This window comes from Leopardus geoffroyi, chromosome B2 (assembly GCF_018350155.1).
Source record: "Leopardus geoffroyi isolate Oge1 chromosome B2, O.geoffroyi_Oge1_pat1.0, whole genome shotgun sequence".
NCBI lineage: Eukaryota > Metazoa > Chordata > Mammalia > Carnivora > Felidae > Leopardus > Leopardus geoffroyi.
The window spans coordinates 41,857,618-41,883,446 of record NC_059332.1 but is presented as its reverse complement, the minus strand read 5'-3'; the positions used below and the strand labels follow the sequence as shown (position 1 = coordinate 41,883,446).

At 49.9% G+C, this 25,829-nt stretch overlaps 1 long non-coding RNA gene across 2 annotated transcripts; it reads left to right on the top strand.

Moving 5' to 3' along the window:
• Positions 1 to 4,840: 4,840 nt before the first annotated feature.
• On the top strand, positions 4,841 to 15,635 carry LOC123609723. Of its 2 annotated transcripts, none has more exons than XR_006717933.1 (3): positions 4,841 to 4,932; positions 13,364 to 13,486; positions 14,667 to 15,635. It is a non-coding gene; the product is annotated as an uncharacterized LOC123609723 (long non-coding RNA). The 2 variants fall into 2 exon arrangements; XR_006717932.1 differs by having other exon boundaries at positions 14,217 to 15,635.
• Positions 15,636 to 25,829: the final 10,194 nt, after the last annotated feature.

Here is a 25,829-nt window from a genome sequence, read left to right as displayed (position 1 = left end):
AGTGACTCAGGGCCCCAGTGGTGGTGAGTCTGGGGAGGGGACAAGACAGAACCCACAGAAAAATTTTCCCTTGTCTCTCTGGCTCGGCCACTGCCCAGTTCCCCTCCCCCATTCCACACACACCCTGCCTTGCCACTCACACAGCCACTGTCTGTACCTGCAGTAACAGCCACGGAGCCAGCACAGGGCCTTCTCAGGCTGGCTGGGAGCAAGACGGCCAGCCCACTGGAAGCTGGGCCTTCCCCATTTGCAGGCAGCCTTGGGGGGACAGGTGTCCCTGACAAAGGCCATGGTGGGTGTGGGGATAGGATTGCCAGGTTTAGCAAATAAAAAATACGGGACACCTATTGTCCCATGCAATATTTGAGATGTGTTAAAACTTATTTGTTATTGGGGCGCCTGGGTGGCTCAGTCAGTTGAGCGTCTGACTTCCGGCTCAGGTCATGATCTTGCGGTGTGTGGGTTCGAGCCCCCCGTCGGGCTCTGTGCTGATAGCTCGGAGTCTGGAGCCTGCTTCAGATTCTGTGTCTCCCCCTCTCTCTCTGCTCTTCCCCTTCTCTCTCTCTCTCTCTCTCTCTCTCAAAAATAAATAAACATTTAAAAAAAGTTTTTTAATTATTTATTTATTCTCTCCTCCTTTATGCAGGAAGGGGTCCCAGAGCCAAGGACTCTGAAATTCAGATTTAACTGGGAACCCTGAATTTTGTCTGGCAACTTTTTGTGAGGGGCAGGAGTGAGAATAGGGAATACCCAAGTCACCCCCCATCACTCAGGCCCACCCATGTCCAAGATCTTCGGACCCCCACCCCCTCACATGCACCCCTGCCAGACCTTACTATGCTTCTTTGACCTCAAGATCTCTCTTAGAGGTCTTACTTAGAAGTAAGTCCCCAGGCACCAGGCTCTTTCTCCCAAAGACAGAGTCCTGGGACCACAACCCCCATGCCAGACAGGGAGCCAGCAAGGATGTGGGACGTAGTTTCCTGGGAGTAACCGTCTACCGTCTAAGGAGTCGCCACCCTCACAGGATTCAGGATTGCGGGAAGGAGGAGAAGGGTCCACAGCTCCAGTGGATCTCTTAGGGGATCCAACACCCCACCTTCAACCTTCTTCTGAGTTTCTACCCCATCTCCTCCTCTGGATGAAACAATGTTTCTCTTACCCTCTCTTCCTCTGGATCCTACATGACTCCCAAAACACACTTGCCCGTGACCTCATAATATTCCCATTTACTGAAATATTGGAGCCCCAGCCAGAGGCTGTGTCCAGGGTACAGGAAAGCAGGCAGGGGTCAGGTTCCACCAGCCATCCCTGCCTGCACCAAATGAGCATGTCTCATGGCAGACATTGTGCTCGACCCCAGGACAGCAGCGGCCGGTGCTCACAGCCTGCTGGGAGACAGAGGACGTTCCCCTGCCCGCGAGGGAGAGGCAGAGAGAGATGAGAGAAGGACAAAGGACACGGCTGCCTTTGGGGCTGGTCCGGGAAGGCCTTCTGTGGTTTTACAAGGCAGGTGTATCTGGCCAGCCATGTGTCCAGACTGTAGCTATGGGGGCTCCTCTTTCCCCTCCTCCTCAGGTCTAAATTGGGCCTCTGTCTGCCCCAGCCTGTACCTGCTGGCTGGGTATGACAGTAAACTCTCCGAGGGCAGGCAGGGCCACAGCCTGCCCGCTGCTGTGTCAGATGTTCTCTGGAGATGGAGGTGTTCTGACTCAGGACGGGTTGACAATTGTCTCTTTGGAGGCAGCTGCCTCAGGCTTTGGGGTGAGGGGTGGGTAAGTGCCGAAGGACCATCTTGTCCCAGAGACCCACCCTCTCCTTCCTAGAGATTTCCACACCCACCTGTGGTCGAGAGAGGGCAGGGCAGAGACCCATTGTCCAGATGGAGAGAACAAGTCCCAGTGACTCACCTAAAGTCATACAGCCTGGGGTGGGGGAAGGGGGGGGGGTATGGAGCCCAGAGAAGAGCCCCAGGAGCCCAGAGCACACCCCAAGACTCCCACAGCTTCCCTCCCCCCGCTCGCTGATAGCTGTGTCTGGTGATGCTGGCCAAAAGGGAAGACATTGGCTGTTACTGTAGTGAGGCCCTTGCACTCCTTCAAGCAGGAAACAGAAGTCAGAGGGGGAAGAGAGGCATTTCCCTGAGGCCTTAGGGACCCCTCTGCACTCCAGCCTAGGTCCTGATCCTCAGAGGGGGCTGGGCCAGGGCAACACCGCAGTCTGGACCCCCAGATACCTGATTCTGAGTTTGACTCAGCCAGCCCTCCCCTACCTGGAATCCTGACTTCTGACCCTCACGGGTCCTTCCCGGGTCATTGCCTCCATAGCTGTACACACCCTCCCCACACCTTGGGGTTGCCTTAAACAATCGTATTCTGGCAGAAGTCAAATATATCAGGCATCTGTCAGACTCCAGGCTGGATTATCCAACGGGCAGACCACTGAGCTGTGAACCCAGCAAAACCAATCTGGCCACTGCCCAAAGCAGGCACTCCCCACTAAACTGCCTCTGGACCCTTAGTCCACAGGAGGCTCTTGTTGAAAACAGAGGCTGAACCTGGTGGAAGGTTCCTTTTCCTTCACCCGACCCCCAGCCACCTCCACCAGCAAGCCTAGGCACCTCCGCAGGGGAAAATAAGCTGGGAGGGAGGAGAGATTCTGAGCAGGCCCCCAATATCAGAGCTAGAGGGGAAGCAGGAGACTCCTTGGCAATCCTTCAATACACAGGGAAATGAAGGCTGCAGGGTAAGGAAAGGAGAGTAGCATCTGAAGTTCTGGGTTCTAGCATTAGCTTAGCTACTGTGTGACCCTGAACAAATGCCTTCTGCACCCCATGCTCTGGGGTCTCCCCACCACCTTGCTGTGCCAGGGTTCTAGTTAAAGCATGTAAGGAGCTCAGGCCTGACCGCTGCAGTCAGTCGCCTGTGGAGTCCTCTCCTGACCACCTCTCCAGCTCCTACCCCCACCCCAGGTCCTGGGGACTTAGGGCAGGTGGGGTGGGGGGAGGGAGGATGTGGTGTCACCCCAGGGAGGGGCAGCAGGGAAGGGAAACTGAGTGTGCCCCTAGCTTGCCCCAGCCTGTCCCCTGCATCCGGGGAAGGGTAAGAGTGACTGTCAGCTGGGGAAGGGGGGCAAGAGGGGCAGGCTGGGAGGGGCAGGGAACCCCCGTCTGGACTTGCCGGGACAGCCGGGTGCAGCTGTTTCCGGCTGATGAAAGGGCCCTGATTGATATGGCAGCAGTGACTGACGCTAACCCCCAAATCTGAGCCCTTCCCATCCTCCCCAACCTGGGCACGCCCAGGGGCCCCCTTTAAGCCAGGGAGAAAAGAAGAATGGGGCTCCTGATGCCACTGGGTACCATCCTCCAAAGACAGGGAGGGGGGGCTTGTCTCATCTTCCCTGCCCTAGCCCAGCAGGGGCAGGGAGGCTGGGGCTGGGCCAGGGTCTGGGAGGACAGGGCCAGGGAAGAGAGGCAGAGGGCTTGCTCCCTCCTCTCCCCACCCTGCAGTGTATCCACACACGTTTGAACATTCACATGCATATCCGTCTAGCCTCTGGGGATGGCTGAGAGGAGAACAAAGCTTGTTACTGAGCATTCGTTTTACAATCTAGCCATCTGTGTTTTGCTAAACAATAGCTAACGTATATTGAACAGGTCGTGCGTGCATAGCATCCTGCTAAGACCTTTAGGTACACAGCCTTATGAGGTAAGTGCTCGCCTCACCCCCATTTTATAGATGAAGATGTAGAGGCCCAGAGTGGTTAAGGAATTTGCCAGTGGTCACACAGCAGTCAGAGGCAGAGTGAAGATGTGAACTCAGTCTCCAGGGCCTGAGGCCCTAACCACTGTGCTATACTGCCTTCAGAGGCAACTTGTAACCAGCTTATAAACAAATAATGACCTTATAATTGGGATTTCTTTTTTTAGAATTTTTTTAAGTTTAGTTTGAGAGACAGCAAGAGGGGGAGGGGCAGAGAGAGGCAGGGACAGAGGATCTGAAGTGGGCTCCGTGCCGACAGCAGAGAACCTGATGCGGGGCTTGAACCCCACATGGAGAGATCATGACCTGAGCTGAAGTCAGATGCTTAACTGACTGAGCCACCCAGGCACCCCTGGGAAAGGTTTTAAATAGAGATGTACAAGGTACAATGAGTCCTCAGAGGAGAGGCACTGTGGATGGGGATGGGGGGAAAGGGAGAGGAGAGGTTTCTAGGACAGTAAACATTTGAAATGGAATTGAAGGGTTTTCCCTAGTTTAGTTATTTTTTTAACTTTTTTTATAGTAAAATATACAAAACATAAAATTTAGCATTTTAAGCGTATAATTCAGTGGCAGTTTTTAATTTTGATGGAGTCCAATTAATCTTTTTTCTTTTGTTGCCTGCGTTTTGGGCATCATACTAAAGAAATCATTGCCAAATCCAAGGTCTTAAATTTTTTCCCTAGGTTTTCTTCTAAGAGTTTCAAAGTTTTAGCTCTTAAATTTGGGTGATGAATCCATTTTGAGGTAATTTTTAATGTTTATTTACTTTTGAGAGACACAGACAGAGTGTGAGGGGGGGAGGGGCGGAGAGAGAGGGACACAGAATCCAAAGAAGACTCCAGGCTCTGAGCAGTCAGCACAGAGCCCAAAGTAGGACTTGAACTCAAGAGCCATGAGATCATGACCTAAGCCGCAGTCGGAGGTTTAACCAACTGAGCCAGCCAGGAACCCTTTGAGGTAATTTTTATATATAGTAAGGTAGAGACATCTGCAAACAGATAATTTTACTTCTTCCATTCCAATTAAATGTCTTTTCTTTCTTTTTCTTGCCTAATTACTCTAGCTGGAATTTCCATTACTGTGTAGAAGCGACAAAAGGCAGGCATCTTCATTTTGTTTTGGATTGCAGGGGAAAAGCTTTCTGTCTTTCACCATTGAACGACATTAGGTGGGTGGTTTTCATATATGGCCTCTGTTGTGTTGAGAAATTTTCCTTCTATTCCTAGTTTATTGAGTGTTTTTTACATTTATTTTAGGTATGTATGTATGTATGTATGTATATTCAGAGAGAGTGATCAAGCAGGGGAGAAGGGCAGAGAGAGAGAGAGAGAGAGAGAGAGAGAATCTTAAGCATGCTCCACACCCAGTACAGAGCCTGATGAGGGGCTTGATCTCACTACTGTGAGATCATGACCTGAGCCAAAATAAAGGGTTGGATGTTGGACGCTTAACTGACTGAGCCACCCAGATAGCCCATTGAGTGTTTTTAATCATGAATTTGTTTGTATCTTTGTCAAATGCATTTTTCTGCACTAATTGAGATGATCATGTGTCTTTTTTCCTTTTGTTCTATTAATGTGGTGTATTACCTTGACCGATTTTTTTTTTTATTGAGCCATCCTTGCATTTTAGGGGTAAGTCCCAGTTAATTGAGATGTATAATTCTTTGAATATGCTGCTGAATTTGGTTTGCTAGTATTTTGTTTAGGATTTTTACATCTATATGCATAAGTAATATTGGCCTGTAGTTTTCTTTTTTTGTATTGTTTTTGTCTGGTTTTGGTATCAGGGTAATGCTGACCTCATAGAACAAGTTGGAAATGTTCCCTCCTCTTTAATATTTTAGAAGAGTTTGAGAAGGATTGGTGTTAATCCTTTACATGGTTGGTAGATTTCACCAGTAAAGCCATCAGGTCCTGGACTTTTCTTTGTGGGGTTGTTTGGTTATTGATTCACCCTTTTTAATTGTTGTACTGTCTATTTCTGTTTAAGTCAATTTTGGATGCTTACTTGTTTCTAGGAATTTGTCCATTTCATCTAGGTTATCCAATTTGTGGCATAAAACTGTTCATAGTATTCTCTCTTTTTTTAACTTTTAAAAAGTTGTTATTTATTTAAATAATCTCTACACCCAACATGGAGCTTGAACTCATGAACCCAAGATCAAGAGCCGCATGTTCCTCAAACTGAGCCAGCCAGGCACCCCCATCATATTCTCTCATAATCCTTTATATTTTTGTAAGGTCAGTAGTAATGTCCCCACTTTCGTTTCTGATTTTAGTAATTTGAGTGTTCTCTCTTCTATCTTAGTCAATCTAGTTAAACATGTGTCAATTTTGTTGATGTTTAGTTTTTGGTTTTATTTTCCATATCGCTTTTCTATTCTCTATTTCACTTATCTCTACTCTAATATTTATTAGTTCCTTCCTCTATTAGCTTTAAGTTTACCTTGCTCTTCTTTTTCTAATTCCTTAAGGTGTACACTTACATTATTGATTTGAGATCTTTCTTTTTTTTTAATGTAGGCATTTACAACTATAAATTTCTCTCTGAGCACTGCTTTCTCTGAATCCCATAAGTTTGGATATGTTGTCTTTTCATTTTTGTTCATTTCAATGTTTTTCTCTTTTTTACTGTTTTATTTCTTTACTTTTGAGAGAGAGAACACAAACAGGGGAGGGGCAAAGAGAAAGGGAGACACAGAATCTGAAACAGGCACAGAGCCTGACACAGGGCTCAAATTCATGCACTATGAGATCATGACCTGAGCCCAAGTCAGATGCTTAACTGATGAGCCACCCAGGTGCCCCTCAATGTATTTTCTAGTTTTCGTTGACATTTCTTCTTTGACCCATTGGTTGTTCACAAGTGTGTTGTTTGATTTCCACATATTTGTGGATTTTTCAATTTTCTTTCTGTTACTAGTTTCTAGTTTCCTCTCATTGTGATCAGAAGAGATACTTTGCATGATTTCAATCTTTCAAAATTTGTTAAGATTTGTTTTGTGGCTAACATATGATCCATCCTACAGAATGTTCCATGTGCACTTGAGAAGAATGTGTATTCTGCTATTATCAGATGGAGTGTTCTATATATGTCTGTTAGGCCTAATTGGTTCATAGTGTTGTTCAAGACCACTACTATTTCTTTATTGACTTTCTGTCCAATTGTTCTACTTGCTATTGAAGGTGGGGTGTTGAAGTCTTCACCTATTGTTGTAGAATTGTCTATTTCTCCCTTCAATCGTGTCAATTTTTGCTTCATATATTTTGGGGGTCTGTTTTTAGGTGTATAGAGGTTCATAAATGTTATATCCCCTTGCTGATAAGAAACTTTTATTAATATATAATGTCCTTCTCTCTCTCTTATAATGTTTTTTGACTGACAGTCTATTTTGTATGACAATATTTATAGCCACCCCAACTCTCTTTTGGCTACTATTTGCATGGGATATCTTTTTCCATCCTTTTACTTCCTATCTCTTCATGCCCTTGTATCTAAAATGAACTTCTTATAGACAGTGTATGATTTTTCAAATCTAATCTCTACCTTTTCATAAGAAAGTTTAATTCGGGGCACCTGATGGTTCAATTGGTTGAGCGTTTGACTTCAGCTCAGGTCATGAACTCATGGGTTCGTGAGTTTGAGCCCTGCATTGGGCTCAGTGCTGGCAATGCAGAGCCTGCTCAGGATCCTCTGTCTCCCTCTCTCTCTGCCCCTCCCACATTCAAGCTATCTGTCTCTCCCCCACTTGTGCTCTCCCTCTCTCTCAAAAATAAAACATTTTTTTAAAAAGGAGAGTTTAATTCATCTGTATTTACTGTGAATACTGATAAAGAGTGATTTAATTTTGCCATTTAGCTGTTTTCTGTATGTTTTTTCCCCAAGTCCTTTATTACTGCCTTTTTTTCCCACTTAGGTGATTTTTTTGTAGTATACTATTTTGATACCCTTCTTTTTTCCTCTTTTGTGTATTTTTTATTATTTACATAGTAGTTACCTTAGAATTACAATTAACATCTTAAATTTATAACAACTTGGTTTTAATAATATCAGCTTAGGGGGCACTGGATGGCTCAGTCAATTAAGCATCCGACTTCGGTTCAGGTCATGATCTCATGGTTCATGGGTTCGAGCCCCACAATGGGTCTCTATGCTGACAGCTCAGAGCCTGGAGTCTGCTTCAGATACTGTGTCTCCCTCTCTGTCCGCACCTCCCCCACTCACTCACTTGTCTCTCTCTTTCTCTCTCTCTCTCTCAAAAATACACATTAAAAAAGTTTTTTAAAATACCAGTTTAGTTTCAATATACAAATACTCTGCTCCTTTACGCCTCCATCTCTCCCGCTTTATATTATTATCACAGATGATATCTTTATACGTCGTGTGCCCATTAACATAGATTTATAAATATTGTTTCACGCGTTTTCCTTTTATATCAAATGATGACCTACAAGGGGGAAAGGTTTCAAAGAAAGAGATACAAGGTGCGATGAGTCCTTGCAGGAGGGACACTGTGGATGGGGGCTGGAGGAGAAGGAGAGAGCCAAGAGATCCTTCCAAGACAGTAAACATCTGAATTGAAATCGAGTTATGAAGAAAAAAAATTACTGTGTAAAAATGCTTATTCACAGGAAAAGATATCCAAAATATTTCATTTTGGTAGCTTACCAAATAGCACAAATGATCTCATTTTTGTAAGTATGTGTGTATATACATGTATTTAAAGACATATCTATCTACAGAAAAAACTCATGATTATACTCATAGTACTTGAATAGTGATTATCTCCAATTGTTGGAACTGTGGAAAGAGGAAACACTTCCTTTTTTTTCCCGAATGTATTCCATATTGTTTATTTCCAATAAACATGCATCACTTTTATAACCAGAAAAGGCAATGATGCTTTTTTTGTTCTGAAGGGTAAAATGAATGAGCGGGCATTCACTGTAGAGATAAAGTCAGAAAAGACCTGCTAGGCAGAGGGAACAGCATAAGCAAAGGCAAAGAGGGACGAAAATCCTGCTTTATTACAGGAACGGCCAACATATGGCATGGCTGGAGGGCAACGGGTGGCCTGGAAATGAAGTGTTTCCAGGGCCCACATAACCAAAGGCTTAATGTTTCATAAAAAAAAAGTTTAGTCAGTTCTTGGCATGAGGGCAGGAGAGTGACAAGTTTTGATTTACATATTAAGCAAATTAGTTAATAGAGGTGAGAAAGAGTCCAGAGGCTGAGAGGCCCGTTGGGGAGACTGTTGCAATAATTGAGGAAAGAGAAGATGGGGTGGGAACTGAGTCAAGGCTTAGAGAGTAGAGAATAAAAATGGAAATAGGAGAGAAGTGGAGGCCAAATCAGACAGTAATTATCTATGAATGGGAAGTGGATTTATCTGTCTCCAGGGTTACCAGTGCTGGCATATGAATGGCAGGAGACCAGTTGTAAAGATGATCCTGATCCTGATCATGACCAAGATAATGGTGACTCATGAGGAGGAAGTGGAAAATCCCATTAGAAGAGCCCCGTAGCCCTTTACAGTTTGCAAAGTCCTCTGACTTCGGTCTCCAAACACATCACGATGCATGTTCCCATTCTACAGATGAAGAAACTGAGGCCTGGAAAGGTGACACAGCCAAAGCAAGACGCAGAGAACATCATTTACTGGCCACACAGATGGGCAGCCACTGCTTTTCCCAGCAGAGCCTGAGCAATGACCATGTGACACTTTTTAGTCAGATGACCTTGTGCAATTTACATAACCTCTCTTGTGCCTCGGTTTCCTCTTCTATAAAATGGAGTAAATAATGCAACTTACTTCATATGTTGCTGAAAGGATTAAGCTACTTAACGCATGTAAAGAGCTTAGAGCCTGGCACATAGTTAGTGCTCAGTAAACATTCAGTCATTTTTTTGTATTAGTGTCTACACACTACCCCAGATAGATCACCTGGAAAGAACGAATAAGGGGAAGCCATGCTCCTGGCATTGCACCTTCCTTACTTCTCAGACCCTAACTCCTGTGGAAAAGACACAGAGGCTAGAATTTGCATCCTTGGTCTAGTTCGCTAGGGCTTTAAGGCTCTTTGCAAGACCCATCTTTTCTAATCATTTCCATACATCTTGGTACCAACTTGTTCATTCATTCATTCATTCATTCAGCAAACACATATCAAGCCCTGATGTGGGTATATGCTTGGAGGCTAAGGTCACCAAGAAAATGAGCCTGTCTTCGAGGAGTTCACTATGTAGTTGGCTCAACTCACTCCCTTACTCACTCACTCGTGTGTTCATCACTTACGGCGACGAGCCTCCTCTGGGCCACACACATACGCTCTGTTTATATCTCCTGCCTTTGGACACAAAGCAATTAGATCTTTTCCCAACAGTTGTTATGTTTCCATTCTCCTACTCATACTTTGCCCCCCTGTACCCACTCTGTGCCCACACACAAAATCACACAGGGAAACCAAAACAGAGACCCAAGAAGGATAAATTCTTCCCCCATATTTCCTGTGGCTGAACATCTCTCACTAGTTCCTAGAGCCTGAAGGGGACACCAGCAATAACTGAATTCTCTGGACCCTTTTACATTCTTTGACTCATTTAGCAAACTGCTTCCCGGGCACCAGGCTAGGCCAGGGCCTGTGCTGGGCAGCACGGGAGTAACAGAGTGAACCACGGGACATACCCTCAAGGAGTCTCCACTGAGTGGCTCAGCACCTCGTTCTCCCCGCAAATATTTACTGAGTAGCTACCATCCACCAGGCACCAGGACAGACTCTGGAATGTGAATAAGAAAGACAAAGTCCCTGGCCTCATGGAGCTTGCTGTGTAGACAGAGAGACGAACAATGAGTAAGCAAACACATGAACACAAGACAACTATCTATGATCAAGGTTCTGAAGAAAATAAAACAGCGTGATACGATAGTGATTGAAATTAGACAGCACAGGTTATTTGAATCTGAGCAGGACACACTTCTCCGAGCATCAGCTTCCTCACAGATAGTGTTTGTACATACCTCTGCTGTGAGGAGGAAATGAGTTAATATATGCGGAGCCTAGCACCCAGCAAGCACTGTATGCTGTTATTACTTTTATTTTAAATGTTTATTTATTTTCGAGACAGCGCAGGCAGGGGAGGGGCAGAGAGAGGGGGACAGAGGATCCGAAGCAAGCTCCTCGCTGACAGCAGCAAGCTCCACGTGGGGCTTGGACTCACAAACCACGAGATCACGACCTCAACCGACTGAGCCACAGACAGGCGCCCCTATCATTACTTTTAAATAGATGCATAGGGGCGCCTGGGTGGCGCAGTCGGTTAAGCATCCGACTTCAGCCAGGTCACGATCTCACGGTCCGTGAGTTCGAGCCCCGCGTCAGGCTCTGGGCTGATGGCTCAGAGCCTGGAGCCTGTTTCCGATTCTGTGTCTCCCTCTCTCTCTGCCCCTCCCCCGTTCATGCTCTGTCTCTCTCTGTCCCAAAAATAAATAAACGTTGAAAATAAATAAATAAATAAATAAATAAATAACATGCTGATTTCTTTAAATAAATAAATAAATAAATAAATAGATGCATAAACAGATTATCAACCACGAGGGAGTTGGTGCAGGATAAAGTGATACAGACACAAGGCATTCTGGGGGCACTGAGGAGGAGCCCCACAGGGGGCCTGTGCAGCCTGGCCAGGGAGGGAGGTGAGGACACTGGACACAGATGCCCTTCTTCCCCTTCCCTGGCCCTGCAACCCACCGGCTACCCTAAAGAATGTTGCCTCTCTGAGAGACTGGAGCAGGTGGAACGGGACAGAAAAAACAAACATACCTCACCTCCCTCAAGGACAAGAGTGGAGGGAGGGCTCCCAGGTGGCCGCTGAGATCCTCGCCAGGCACAGGGCAGGCAGGACCGTGCTTGCTTTTCCTGTTCATCCCCTTCTAGGCCCCCTGGCCCTTTAAAGTGCCCGTTGCCCCATCTGATGCTGAAGATGCTGTAAGTGAGGGTGCCCAGATGCTCAATCCATGTGGGATTGAATGAAAGGGCAACGCTCATTTGTAAGACCCCTTCCTAGATATCCTAGCATCCCTTCCAACAGCTCTGTGGCAGAAGCCTCATTGCCCCATCTCTCAGACGAGCACATGGAGGCTGAGGAAGAACAAGGATCCTTCTCGCTCATTCTGTTCGGAAACAGCAGTGGGCAGTTGGAATCTAGCCTGGCTGCAATACGGCTGCTTTTTCTCCTCCCCCATTCTGCTTCTCCTCAACGGGGGAATATGCAGGAAAGACCATGGTTCGGGGGCTTGGGGGTTCAGGAAGGTAGAAGGAGTGAAAGACAGCTATTGCTGTGCAGAATGAACTGGAACTGAGGTGAGGGCTCCAGGAAGGGGGGGTGGGGGAGAGGGGTCAGTTTTCCAACCGGGAAAAGATGAAACAGACAGAACCACAGAGAAGAGGCCCCACTTGCCCCCACCCCCATCACAATAGGCATCTAGGCAAACAGGATGAGGATGGGACGAGCCCCCCTCTCTGCACCAACACCCTCCTCCAGCATCAGCCGGCCAGGCAGCCCCATTTCAAGCCCTGTGCCCACGGGGACCAGGATGTGGGCACCCAGGAATGGACAAGCCCTGACGTAGACGACTCTGCGACCCCCGTGCCTGGCCTCCACAGCTACAAGCCAAATACTCCTTGTGGTTTGGGCCCCAGCCAAGCGCCCACACCCCAGCTCACGGGACCGCAACTTCCCTGTTGCATCAGGTTTCTAAGCGCGTGCACACACCCCAGAGCTTGTTACACAACCGTGGTGCGCGTACCCAGCACCCACACAGCCCGGGTGGCCTGACGGTCCCACAGAGGAAACTGCAGCCTTGCTCGGAGGGCACAGGCCCCTCTCTACAGCCTGCGGGCTTCGAGAGCTGGAGGAGAGGTGCGGAGGGCACCGGGCCAGGACCCAGGATTCTGCCGGCTCTACCGCTGGCTCGTTGTGAAGCCCCAGTAAGCCACGTCCCCTCTCAGGGCCTGTTCCCCCACCTAGAAAGGAAGATCTCCTTCTACCCTGATGATCTGGGTACCCACTTCTCCTCCATGCCACTCAACACCCGCTAAACCACCACCAACATCCTCTGTCCCCCTAGGGATGTCCGCAAGAAAGGGAGGCAAGAATTGCACAGCGTGGAGACAGAGGATTGGATAAGACGACCCCTAAACAGGGCTCTCTTCTGCTGGGGAGAAGCCCAGAAGTACACCACCAGTGGGTGTACCTCGAGGGGAAACCCCACGGTCACCTCCTGCTCCCTAGAAAGAGGGAGGACAGTGGCCAGAGCTTTCTGAGGTAGCTCTAAGGAGCAACAGCTGGGGGAAGCAATTTTTCTCTTTGCACTTTTGATTTTTTCCTTTTCTCCACAACAAGCATGTGTTACACATTACTTTACAACAAAAGGTGGGGGGAGGGGAGGGGCCGGACACACTCACCTCCTAGGGCATGCGCCCTCTGCCCAGGACGATCCCTTAAATCAGTATTTCCCTAAGCATGTTGTGAAAGGGTTCCCATAAGCCCAGAAAACCGGGGACAAACAAAGCCTGGCAGGTTTTTTTTGCCTGCAGGACTCCTCTGAGCCTCCAACACGCTAATCTGGGCCACGACCCTCTGAGGGGAGGAATGAGACAAGGAAACTCGTTTGGTCTCAGAGCTCTTTATAGGGAAGCATCTCAAGAGACACTTGCAAGGTACGGCCGGAACTCAGGGTCCAACGAGGTGGAAATTCAGGCACACACCCAACATAAGGGCCTCCATCAAAGAGAGACAGCTCAAGCCCTAGAGGGCACTGAAGGCAGCCATCCTCGGCAACCACCTCCAACTGCATGAGCCAAACCCCAAACCCACTGCCCAAAACTGGCCTGAGCCCCACATCCCGGCGATGACAGTTACTGAGGCAGGTCGTAGTGTGAGAGGGCCCTTGGGTGGCCTGCAGCCTCCCTGAAGTTATTTAGATCTGCAGTGACCCCTGCTGGCTCTGCCCAAAATCACCCCTCCCCTTAGTCCTCACCCTCCTGGCCTCCCTCACCCTCCTCTCCAGTCCCTGGCCTTCCAGCATCTTCTCACTAGCCTCGACCCAGCCCTACTGTGATCCACCCTGACCACACCCTCCCACCAGGCCCCCACTCTTTTCCCCATCCCTGGGTTTGGAATATGGCTGGACTTTGATAGAGCCCACTAGTGAGTTCTGAGGTCTGAACTGGGGAACTCGGACAGCGTGAGGAATGGGGGGCTCTGAAGACTGCCTGCTCCCCTACCGAGGGCGTGAAACAAACCCCCAGGGCCACTGTAATAACAGCAAACATTCTGGGGCACCCGTCTGGCCCAGTCAGTGGAGGAGGTGGCTCTCGATCTTGGGGTTGTGGGTTGGAGACTCACAGTGGGTGTAGAGATTACTTAAAAGACATTTTTTTTCAATAGCAAACATTCACTGAACACTATCTTCTAAGAACGCGGCTAAACCCTTGAGGTAGGTTATTCCCTTTAATTCTCATAAGAATTTTAAGAAGTAGGCACTATTCCTGTATGAACCCAATTTTCAGATCAGAAACTGAGACTCAGAAGTAAAATGGTAAATGGCAAATCCAGGTGGACTCAAGTGGAGTTTCTGACATTGGAGTCCATCCGCTTAACAACTACACTCTTTTACCGTCCTTACATTTGCCCCCCCACCGAAACTACCTGCTCGTGCAAGTCTCTGCCTAGTACTCACTGCCTTGAGGAAGTATGCCTCAGTAGCCTTGCCCCATGCCCTCAGGTATGACTCTGTGACCCAAACCTGGCCATCTGTAACCTTCCCCTTGGTAAATTAGACTGCCAATTTGGTTGCCAAGCCCAGGACCCATCCCCTCTTCTGATAATTGTGTCTAGATTTATTTGGGGGCAACACCGAGGACCTCAGTAAAAGGGGCTTCGATGAAGATGCCCCCCCCCCCCCCGCCCGCCCCTGCCCGACCATCTCCAGAGGGAGCCATGTGATTCAGGCCTGGCCACTCAAGCACCAAAATATCTTGGCTTCAGTGATTGGCTCAAGAAGGACAGATGACCCAAACGAGGTCAACAGGGCTAATCCCCGGAGTTCGCTGGAGTCACCAGTTTTCTGCTCTGGAATTGCTAGTGGGTGCATGTCTGGCAGGATCTGCCAGGAATGCTGCTTAAGGAGGTGATGCCTGAGAAGGGAGCTGACACAGGAGAGCAGACCTGATGACATTGTTCGAACTGTGCCAAAGACAGGTCCACCCCTGGACTTTTCAGTGATCATGAGCCAATAAATTACTTTTGTGTTGTTCTTGTCTTAAGCAAGTATGAGTTGGGTTCCTTCCTTTGAAACGGAGATCTAGCAAAGCCTCCCCACCATTCTTAATCATTATTAACAACTGTGTCTCCTTCTTGCCTTTTCCTGCTATGCTTATTTAGACATACTGGACATTTTTTAAATAAAAATTGACACCGCTGGCTACTCCTTCCTTTGAGATATACTCTTTTGCTTATTTTTGTGAAACCTCACTCTCTTAGTTTCTCTCGGGCCCCTCTGAAGTCCTGTTCGGTTCATTTTCCTTTTGCTGGCTCCTCTTCATTTGCAAGTAACAGAAACCAACCCTGGCATTTATAAGCCAAAAACTAGGGAAAAAAAAAAAGAATTTATCGGAAAAATATTGAGGAACTAGCTAGGGAATGAACTAGAAGGCTAGAATACCTCGCTTGGAAATGGAACAGAAATTACTTGGCTGAACTCCAAAGGCCTCTTCCACGCTAGCGTCAGGTGTTCACGATGCCCAGTCCCGAGAGAGAATCTGTCCAGCTGAGCTTAGGTCACATGGCCGCCTAGACTCTGGACCATCCCATGGAGGTGAGAGGGAGGGTCTGATGGTACATGTCTCTAGGGATCCTTCCAAACTATGGAATGGGAGAGCAAATCATCTGATATATCATACCACAAAATGGTGGAAAGATAATGCTTCCAAAGGGAACCAGAGACCAGGAGGCCACAAAATGAGGGTGAACATCTTCCTTGGGTTCTTGGGGCCGTGCCCTAGGTGTTTTCTCTACACTGCTCCCTGGGCCTTCTCATTCCCTCCCATAATGGATGAAGTTGCCACTGGCAATGCCACTACAATTCCCAATAGAGACCTGTCTCCTGAGCCCAGACCCTGTATCCATGAGCCTCCCTACATGTATGGCTCACAGGCCCTTCAACTCAATGGGTCCAACACTGAACTTGTCCTGATCACCAAACCTGCTCCTTCTTCAAGGTCCCTTAGCTCAATAGATGCAGTCACCAATCACTCAGCTGATCACACTAGAAACAGGGAGTCAAGGAGTCATTCTCAAGGCCCTACCTGCTTAAGGGGCTTCAAACATGGCAATCCCTCTATCTTGACACTCTTGTCTTTATCAACCCCAGCTTTCACCCAGCTAATTCCTTGTGGCATAGACTTCTATCCATCACCTCCTCTTCTTCTTTAGAAATAAAACTGCTGATCTGTAGCTAGATCCATGCTGCCCAGAATAAAGACAAATTCCCAAGGCTCCTTTGTAGCTAAGTATACAGCAACCTCTACACAGTGGTATATAAGTAGAAATGATGTGTGCTACCGACAAAGATGTGTCCTTAAGGGACGGGCATGCCCTTCTCCCTCTTCTTTTCTCCTTCCCACTAACTGGACTGTGGGCATAATTATTGGAGTTCAGCAGCCATTTAGGACCATGAGATGGAAGCTGTGTATTTGACAATGGTAGCATGACATCATTAGATAGAAGGCTGGATCCTCGATGGTTATGGGGATGCCCTGAATGACCTAGCTCTGAGTTTCATTTATGTCAGAGAAAACTAAACTTGTATCTTGTTTACACCACCATTATTTGTGGAATTATTCTGTCACTCACGGCTGAACCTGACCCTAACACACTATTCTCATCCTATAAGTCTCAGCTGAAATGTCATTTCAATGTCATTTCCTCAGAGAAGTCTTCCCCAATCACACAGACCCAGAGAGGCTCTTTCCCTTAAAGTTCTGGGATCATCTACTCACCACAGCCAAGTTGGCCCTAACAGGTCTCAGGATTCCAGCTCAGCAAACAGGCTACTGTCTTGCTAGAAGTCTCCAGCAAGGAGGAAGATGGCACCCACCATCCTCCTCCCACTCAAACACTGACCCAGGCAGATGTCAAAAGGCTTCCAGGGCCAGGTGCATCTGTTGTGGGGCCTACTGTCTCCAGATCCCACTCTTGCTTCTTGCTCTGGTGCCCCCAGATCTACTCTGATCTCCAGACCCCAGAGAATCCCTCTCTCCACCTCTGTCCCCTACTTTTAGGGATCCTCCAAAGGCATGAGGGTGCGGCTAAGTGATAACGTATGGAGAGTAAGGAATGAGGGACTGGTTTGGGCTCCTCAGGGCAGGAATCAAGCTTTATCCCGTCTTCTTGCACCTGGCGTGGCACCTGGCACATAGTGGGCACTTAGCAAATCTACTGGATAAATAGAAAGGCTCTCCAGGGTGTGGTTTGGAGGGGAAGAAAGGGCTTAGTGCACAAGGAGGATAATTTGAGATGCTGCCCACTGGGTGTTCTGAGGACTGGAGAAGAGAAGGATAGAAGGGTAGTGAGAGCCAAGGGTCTGACCCTATCCCTACCACTGCCTTTGTGGAGGTGAGCACAGTCAGAGGAGGCTGGTGGGAATCAGATGCCAGCAGACCTTCTTCCTGCCCCCACCGCACACCCAGATGGGGGTCTGGGTAAGTGAGCAAATTTGGCCAATGTCTCTGATCTGTGACGCTGCTGCTCCTCTTGATAGAAAAGAATTAAAGAGGCAGCCACCACAGGGACACACAAGAGCTGTCCAGACACATAGGTCTTTCAGGCCATTGTCTTCTCCTCAACTCCCAGCTGTTCCCAGGGGCCCAGGATGATCCCAGGGAGGCCCGACAAACAGGAGTTCCAAGCTAGGGGGGCACAATTCCAGGTGGCACCTGCAAGGTCCTTCAGGAAGCAGCAGGTTCAGTGCAAGGCCCACACAGGGCAGATAAGGAAACTGAGGCCAGAGAACAAGGACTGGCCCACAGCCACATAGCATGCTAGAGGTACAAGACCCCAAGGCTCCTGGCTCCCAATTCTGTGCTGTTTGCCACACCAGGTGGGACACTGGGGAAGAGGCAGAGGTCTGCAGGTTTAGAGTAGGGACTCAGAACTTCACAGGAGGACATCTACCCCCACCCCAACATGAAGCAGAGAAGAGCATGAGCTCTGGAGTTCAGATGGAATGAGCCAAATCCTAGGCTCACTTATCAACACTATAACCTTCAGCAAACATCAGAACATATCTGTGCCTCAGTTTCCTCAACTGTAAAATATAGATAACACTAATGGTATTAATCTTACAGAGATACCGGGGCGGGGTGGGGGGGGGGATTAAATGAGTTGATATGCACTTGGAATGGCACTGCTATATAGTAAGTGCCCAATAAACACCTGCTGTCGCTATTGTGTGGTCATCAAAAGGTCCTCGTGACCTGCCAAAGTCTTTCCTGACTTAGCAAAAGGCCTTCCCCTGAGGAGTGATTTGCAGTGGCAAGTGGGAGGTGGTTCGGCCACACCCATTTCTCAGGGTCCGGGGCAAGCCGAGGCCCCTCCCCAGTGCTTACTGACCGAGACCTCCAGTCTCTGGGACTCAGTGGCCCCTCAGCCCCCCTCCAGTCGCCAGCCTGTCTGCCGGGCTTTCATGCCTGATGCAGAGATAAACACATCCCACGATAGCATTGTTCCCCACTTCCCAAAGTTCTCAAGTACAATCCTAGAGGGTGGGATTAGCTTGGCATTTGGGCAGCTCAAGGGTTTGGAAGGATTGAGAGAGGCTGTTCCCAGAGCCATCCAGTCCCATCCTTGAAGGTGGTGGAGGTGGCTGGGCATACAGGGAAGGGGCAAGGGAAGCCGCTGTGGCTTGAGCTTCTGGAAATTCTGCCACACCCTCATCACACACGTGAGCATTCACGCACATGCACGCGTGCGTGCACCCACACTTGGCTTAAGGTAGAAGGAGGGGTTGCACACCTGAGTAGAGAAATGAGACACCTGTCTCCCATAGTCAATTCTCTCTCTGCCCCCATATCAGAGCTGTCTGGTCCCTGCACTCCCTCAGGTGGCTGAACTGAATAGCCAGGTATCTCTGGGAGAGAGTAACTCAGAGCCCATAACACTGCAGAGCTTATGAGGAGCCAGGCAGGCAGAGGGGAGGGGAGTCGGGGGGATGGAGCATCAAAATGTGCTTACTTCATCATTTTGGGTAGAGTCAGCCTGGGGAGAGAGGCCTCCTTCCTCTCCCAGCCAGGGCGGGCCCCTTCCTCCTGTCCCCACTCCCCAGTGCTCCCAGTACAACCACTCGCATGACCTCACTGCCACGGCCAGGCCAGGCTGATGGCCAGGAGCCAGGGCCCCGCCAAAATCCACATCCCCAGAGACTAGCACGAGCCAGGCAGGGCCTGAATATGTCACTCAAGCAACCTCCACCCGCTGAACCCACGCCTGTGAAGACAGCCTGTCCCACTAAGTGTTTACTCCGGCCAGGCAGGCTCACCTCCTCTCTCAACAAGGCTGAACTCAGAGCAGTCTTCTACCCCTGATGGCATCTGTCAGCCAGACCCATCCTGACTCTGACTTCTCCCCTGCTAAATCGCGCTCAGCTTCCCCATCACAGGACAGCCCCCCTGAGTCCCCTGGCCCACCTCTGGCCTCTCCGTTGTCTCACGAAGCCAAGGCAGCGGTGGCAGGGGTCGAGCAGAAGGGATGGGGGTGGCTCCCGGGACGTGGCAGTGCGGCTCTGACAGTGGCTCCAGCAATTTCGGTGGCACTGATGGTGGTCACGGTACCAGCGATTACGGTGGGGGAGGATTGTTGGTGACAGTGGGGCTGGTGATGGTGACGGCAGTGGAGGCAGTGCGGCTGGTTGGAGCGGTGAGAATGCGGCAAGTAGGTAGGGGTGTGTCCCTCCCCTCCCTGAGGCTTAGGGACGTGAACAGACCATCACAAGGGTCCCTGAGGGCTACAGGAACAGGGGTGAGTAAGACGATCCGGTCACAGAAGGCCCCGGGAACAATGGGGTAATGACCCCTGGCCCCATTCTGCAGTGAGGCCTAATATGTTCCCCCTCCTGGACCTCTAGAGACCCTCCCCGCCACCCCAACCTGAAGCACATATCATCTGACCTAGAAGCCCCCAGAGCTCCCCTTGAGAGAAAGTGGGAAGAGGCCAGGCTTGGGAGACAGAGGATGCAATACTGGAATCCCAACTATTAGAAAACAAACTTGGGCCTGAACTTCACCAAAGAATGGGAATCATAATTCTTACTGGCAGGATCATTGTAAGAACTGAGATAAGTATCTCTAAAAGTGCCTGGCACAGAAGAGTAGCACAATAAATAATAAATCTTTTTCATTCTATTTTCCAGGCCCTGTTCCCACATGCCTCCCTATACCAGTTTTCTGGAGGCGCTGTAGCAAACTGCCACAAACCCGGTGGCAACAGAAATGTATTCTCTTGTAGTTCTGGAAGCCAGAAGTCTGCAACCAAGGTTTCAGCAGGGTCGTGCTCCCTCCAGGCGCCCGAGGGGAGAATCCTCCCTCGTCTTGTCCAGCTTCCGAGCAAGGAGCTGGAGCTTGGAGCTCCAGCCTCGGCCTCTGTCTTCATGCGGATCTTCTTCACATGGCCTTCTCCCCTGGGTTTCTGTATGTTCTTTCCTGTTTCTTACAAGGATTCTTTCACGAGATTTAGGGCCCACCCTGATCCAGCACGATCTCATCTCAATCCTTACCTTAATTACACCTGCAAAGACCCTAGTTCCAACTAAGATCACACTCAGGGGTATCAGGTGGATATAAATTTGGGGGGGGGGGAACTATTCAACCCGCTACACCCCCTCCTCAACCTCTGAGTGAGCCAAACCTAATTCCCCAACCCCCCCCCCGCCACATGGCACAGTTACGGCCCCCGGCCCTCTATCCCTCCCCAAGCCTGATCCTAGACACCCCTACGCCACCCCGACCCCCATAGCATCCCAGGTCCTCAGGCCCTGTGCCCCGGGCTCCCTGGTGCCATGCGTGCATGTCTGTATGCATGTGTACAGATTCTCTTTTTCACTTGGCGATGATAAAGGGGGATTCTAGGCTTGAGTCGGAGTCCACAGGGGCCTCTCTGCTCGGAAATGCTTCTTCCTCTCCCCCTGGCAGCTGTTTGGCTTGGCGGGGGCCCAGCTGGCAGGCTCTGCAGCCAAGGAGCCCTGGGGGGCAGGGGGAGGGAATGGTGGGGGGCAGGCAGCTCCCTCCTCAGGCCCAGGCCCTGGGAGCTGGGCCAATCGCAGGCCTCCGTGCTGGCCAGCTCCAGCCCCCCTCACTCTTGGTTTTCCTCCTCCCTGCTCTCCTGTGCTCCCCATATGACAAAGGGGAATTCTGGAGACCCTCCACTACCCCGCCCCAGCCAAGGGGAAGACGTGCAGAAAAGGAGCAGCCACTGGCAACGCTAGAAACACACACTGAGAGGAAGATCAGTCAGCGGACCCTGGCGCTTTGCTCAGGGGGGCTCTGGGTACTCTTTGAGGCCACCCCAGGACAGTCTGGACTCCTTCCAGCCTCTGGATACCCTATCCTCTGCCCCTCCCACGGTTCTGAAATCTCCTGTTCTTAGTACCCTGTTCTAGGACACCTGCCTTTTCCTTCCGGGGCCCCCTCTGGACCCCCAAACTGTTGCCAGTTTTTCTGAATCAGTCTTCTCTTCAGATAAGCGGGAATGAAAATGATTGCCTCCCAGTCCTCAGCAGGTCCTACAGCTTTTTACCACTGATGGAAAAATAGTAAAGAGGGGCACCTGGGTGGCTCAGTCGGTTAAGCCCCCGACTCTTGATTTCGGCTCAGGTGATGATCTCACGGTTTGTGTTTGTGCGTTCGAGCCCCGCGTCAGGCTCTGCGCTGACAGCTCAGAGCCTGCTTGGGATTCTCACTTCCTCCCTCTCTCTCTGCCCCTCCTCTGCTCACGCGCTCTCTCTCTTTCTCTCAAAGTAAATAAATAAAGATTAAAAAAAAAAATTTGTTTTTAAATAGTAAAGAAACACAGGGAGGGACACAGGATCCTGAGCCCAGGTTTTAAGGTCTAACTGGCCTGGCTTTATGTCAAAGCCCTGCCACTTAACACGTGTGTGACCCCGGACAGATAATTTACCTCTCTGAGCCTTGATTTCCTCTCATAAAAATGGGGGTACCCGTAGGTAACTTCCAGGTTGCAAGGATAAAATGGCAAAGCTTCTGAAACAAGGAAGGTGTCCTCTAAACGGTACTAACTTACCACATGCCAGGCACTGCGTTTAAGTGCTTTGCATAGATTATCACATTTAGCCCTAAGAATGACTTCAAGAAGTAGAAACCGTTTCACGGCTAAGGGAGCTGGGCACTTTACCTTGAGTGTCGGAGCTGGAGAGCGGCTGACCGGGGGGGCCCTGAGCTCTAAGCCACTGCGCTCTGTGCCTCCACCCCTGGCGGGATGGCCAAGGTGGACAGTGTTACTATTAATATTGTTGGGGAAAACGTGTATTTTATGTACGTTTTGGAAGGAATCTGTGAGAAGAACATGATTTTACCCTTATTTCGGCTTCATTTTAAAACCTCTGGGGCGCCTGGGTGACTCCGTCGGTTACACAGCTGACTCTTGACTTCGGCTCAGGTCATGATCTCACAGTTAGTTCGAGCCCCTCATCAGGCTCTGTGCCATCAGCACCAAGGCCTGCTTCGGGTCCTGTCTCCCTCTCTCTGCCCCCCCCCACCTCTCAACAATAAACGTTTGAAAACAATTAAAACTTTTTTTTAACCCGGTTACGTCACTTGGTTTGCTAGCCTCGGAGAAGAGGTCTGAATTTTTGACGGGGGCTAAAGGTTCAGTGTTGCCATGGCTTGTGCCGGCCCACGGTGCCACAGTCCCGTTGGAGATGAACCGTGGCCCCAGCACACATTCTTCCTTGTCAGTCCTGAACCCAAGATGTCACCAATCCTAGTTATTTGTCCCCTCGTAATTGGTGTTGATTGGCAACTTTCCCTGAAATGGGGCAGAACTGCTTGGTTGTCTCTTCCAGGCAGCTTAAGTGTAGTAATATAAATAAAACAATAGTTGAATGTTAAAAATGAAAAACAGAAAACAAAAAAACAAAAGCAGACCACGGAAAGCAGCTGGACCACAGGGGTTTTCCCACAGGCCCCTGCAGGTGCAACACGAAGGTCTCCTTCACTCTGCACACATGGATTTGCATGCAGTTTTCGAGTAGGGGATCTGCCCAGCTGCCTTGGCAATTCTGAAGTCCTGGTCGCGGGGCCCAGCCCATCCCAGCCTCCCAGCCACGGCAGGAGACCATGGGGCTGGAGGCTCCCTTGGCTCTCATGCCCTGGCACATCTGGAAGCTGTTAGCTCCCATCCCTTCTCTCACTTCCCCCTCCCTCCTCCAGCTGTTCCTGGTGGCTGATTCTGGGAAGTACCCCTCAGTTGTGGACGCTTGCAGAGGACGGGGTGGGGGAGGGGGGTCCTCACCGCTGTGTTGGTGGGTGGGAGGGAGGTGGGCAGGCTGTAGAGGGTTCATGTGAGTCACTCAGAAGAGTTGGTCTCCTCCTCCCCTGGCCCTGCGGACAGCTGGTAGGGTTACTAGGGGTTGAGTAATGAGGAGGGGAAGACAGGGAGGAGGCAGGGGTGCGTGTGGAGAGAGACCAGGGAGCAGAGACCGAGAGAATGTTTCTGCTGGAAGAGATGGCCAAAGGGTCATCTGATAGTGTCCATTCCCCTGCTGCCTGGGGGTCACGACGACCGCGTGGTGGACAGAAGGCAGCCTTTGTGGTTGAACAGAGCTGGGTCACGATCCTAGCTGCATCGCTGTCAGTCTACGTGATCTTGAGCAAAGCCCTTATGCTCTCCAGGCCTGAGCAGCCTCCTCGGCGCAATGGACGGACGGCACCTCCCTGGCAGGCGGGTTCCATGGCCCGGCCCACACTCAGTGTTTACTCAGTCCCTCCTAAGTACTGCCGGAAGTTGCACCAGCCACCTTCCCCACTCTCTAGTGCCTCCAGCCCACACCTGGACCCGCTCTGAAAGCCGCACCCTCCCCAGATGGAGTCTCACTCCCCCTCCCCTCGGCTCGGCTCTGCCCTCCTCACTTCCCAAACTTGCGGAAGATGCCTTCCCGAGGGAGACTGCCCCCGAATCTCCCTCTACCTCATGGCACCCGTGGCCTTGGGGAAGCTCCTGAACACCTCTCCGAGACCCGATTATCCCAGAGGTTAAATGTCATCCCTGCTGCAAAGATGTCTCCCTATGTGCTTTCGCGTGCCATCTTCCCAGCCATTCTGGGACACGGATTTCTCAGCCGCCCTCTTGGACATGTGGAGGGAAGGACGGATGCTAGCATTCACTGAAGGCTTGCTATATACCAGGCCATGTGCCGGGCCTGAATGAAATCCTAGCTTCTACCCTTAGACCACATGTGCTTTCAAAAGCCAAGGACTGGTTAACAGCTCCTACAGGTATTACTGCAAAGGGGCAGTGCCCCCAGGTGACCAGACAGCCTGCCGCTCATCATCCTGGCTGGGACACTCAGAGAACGGTCACTCGGTCCCAACCCAAGGAGCTGGTCTGTCAGCTGCAGTTAGGTGCCCTCTATACTCCGTTCCAGAGCGGCTCCCCTTGCCGCTGTCCCACAAGCTCCAGTCCCCTGGAACGATGAAGTCACACCACCCTGCTCCAGCCTCATTCTTGGCCCTTTCTCTCCTAGCCCTTCCCGGTCCACACCCCTTCCACCCATCTGAAGATTGACCTGCAGGAGTCAATCCACATTGGTTCCTTGTTATATCGTCACTACCGTTCAAGTGCTTCTTTTGTGCCAGGCACTGTGCCAAATGCTTCACGGCTACTGTGTCATTCAATTCCCCACAACAACCCCCAAAATGAGTATTATTGAACAAATCTTGCCAAAAATGAAACCGAGCCTTAGAAATAGGGCCACCCAGGGCACCTGCATGGCTCAGTCAGTTGAGCTTCCGACTCTCGATTTCAGCTCAGGTCAAGATCTCATGGTTCGTGACTTTGAGCCCTGTGTTGGGCTCTGTGCTGATAGTGTGGAGCCTGCTTGGGATTCTCTCTCTCCCTCTCTTTCTCTCTGTCTCTGTCTCTGTCTCTCTCTCTGCCTCTCTCTCTCATAACAAACAAATAAACTCTTAAAAATGTGAAAAAGAAAAGAGGAGAAAAGAAAAGAAAAGAAAACAGGCCCACCCCATACGCCGTGCAGTCTCAGTCTATGGGAACAGCACCCTCCGTGCCCAGCAGCAGCCCTGCACAGGTGTTCAAGAGCAAACTCAAGTCCACGCATAGCAAAGGATTCTAGGCCTGAATAATTAACTGCCTGTGCATCAGTGTCACCAGGTCCCCACTAGATTGCTCAAGTTCAACATGTCCAAAGCCAAACCCCTGATCTTTCCCTCTAGATGTACTTCACTCACAGCTTCCCCATTGCTGCTAATAGCAACTCCATCCTTCCAACTCCCAGGGCCAGAAATCTTGGAGCCTCCATTGACGCACGTCCCCAAGATCTCACCTTCAAACATCTGAAAGCCTTGTTGGCTCTACCCTCAAAATATGTTCAGAACCACTACTCCCAATCACTGCTTGCACCACCTGCCCCCTGCTCTCACTGGACGACTTCAATGCCCTCTTATAGCTCTCACTTCTTCTGCCATTGGGCCCTACTGTCTACACAGTAACCAGAGTTAGAGTTGACCTTTTAAGCCAACCCATCCCTCTGCTCAACACCTTCCAGTGTTACTTCCCACTCAGAGTAAAAGCCAGGGTCTCACAATAGCCTCCAGGACCCAGACCATCTGACCTCTGCCCTCTCCCCCCCAACTCTGCCCTCTGTTCCAGCCTCGCTGGCCTCAAACACTCCAGGATACACTCCTGCCTCAGGGCCTTTTCTTCAGCTGTTTTCCTTGCCTTGAATGCCCTTCTCCCAAATATCTACGTGAC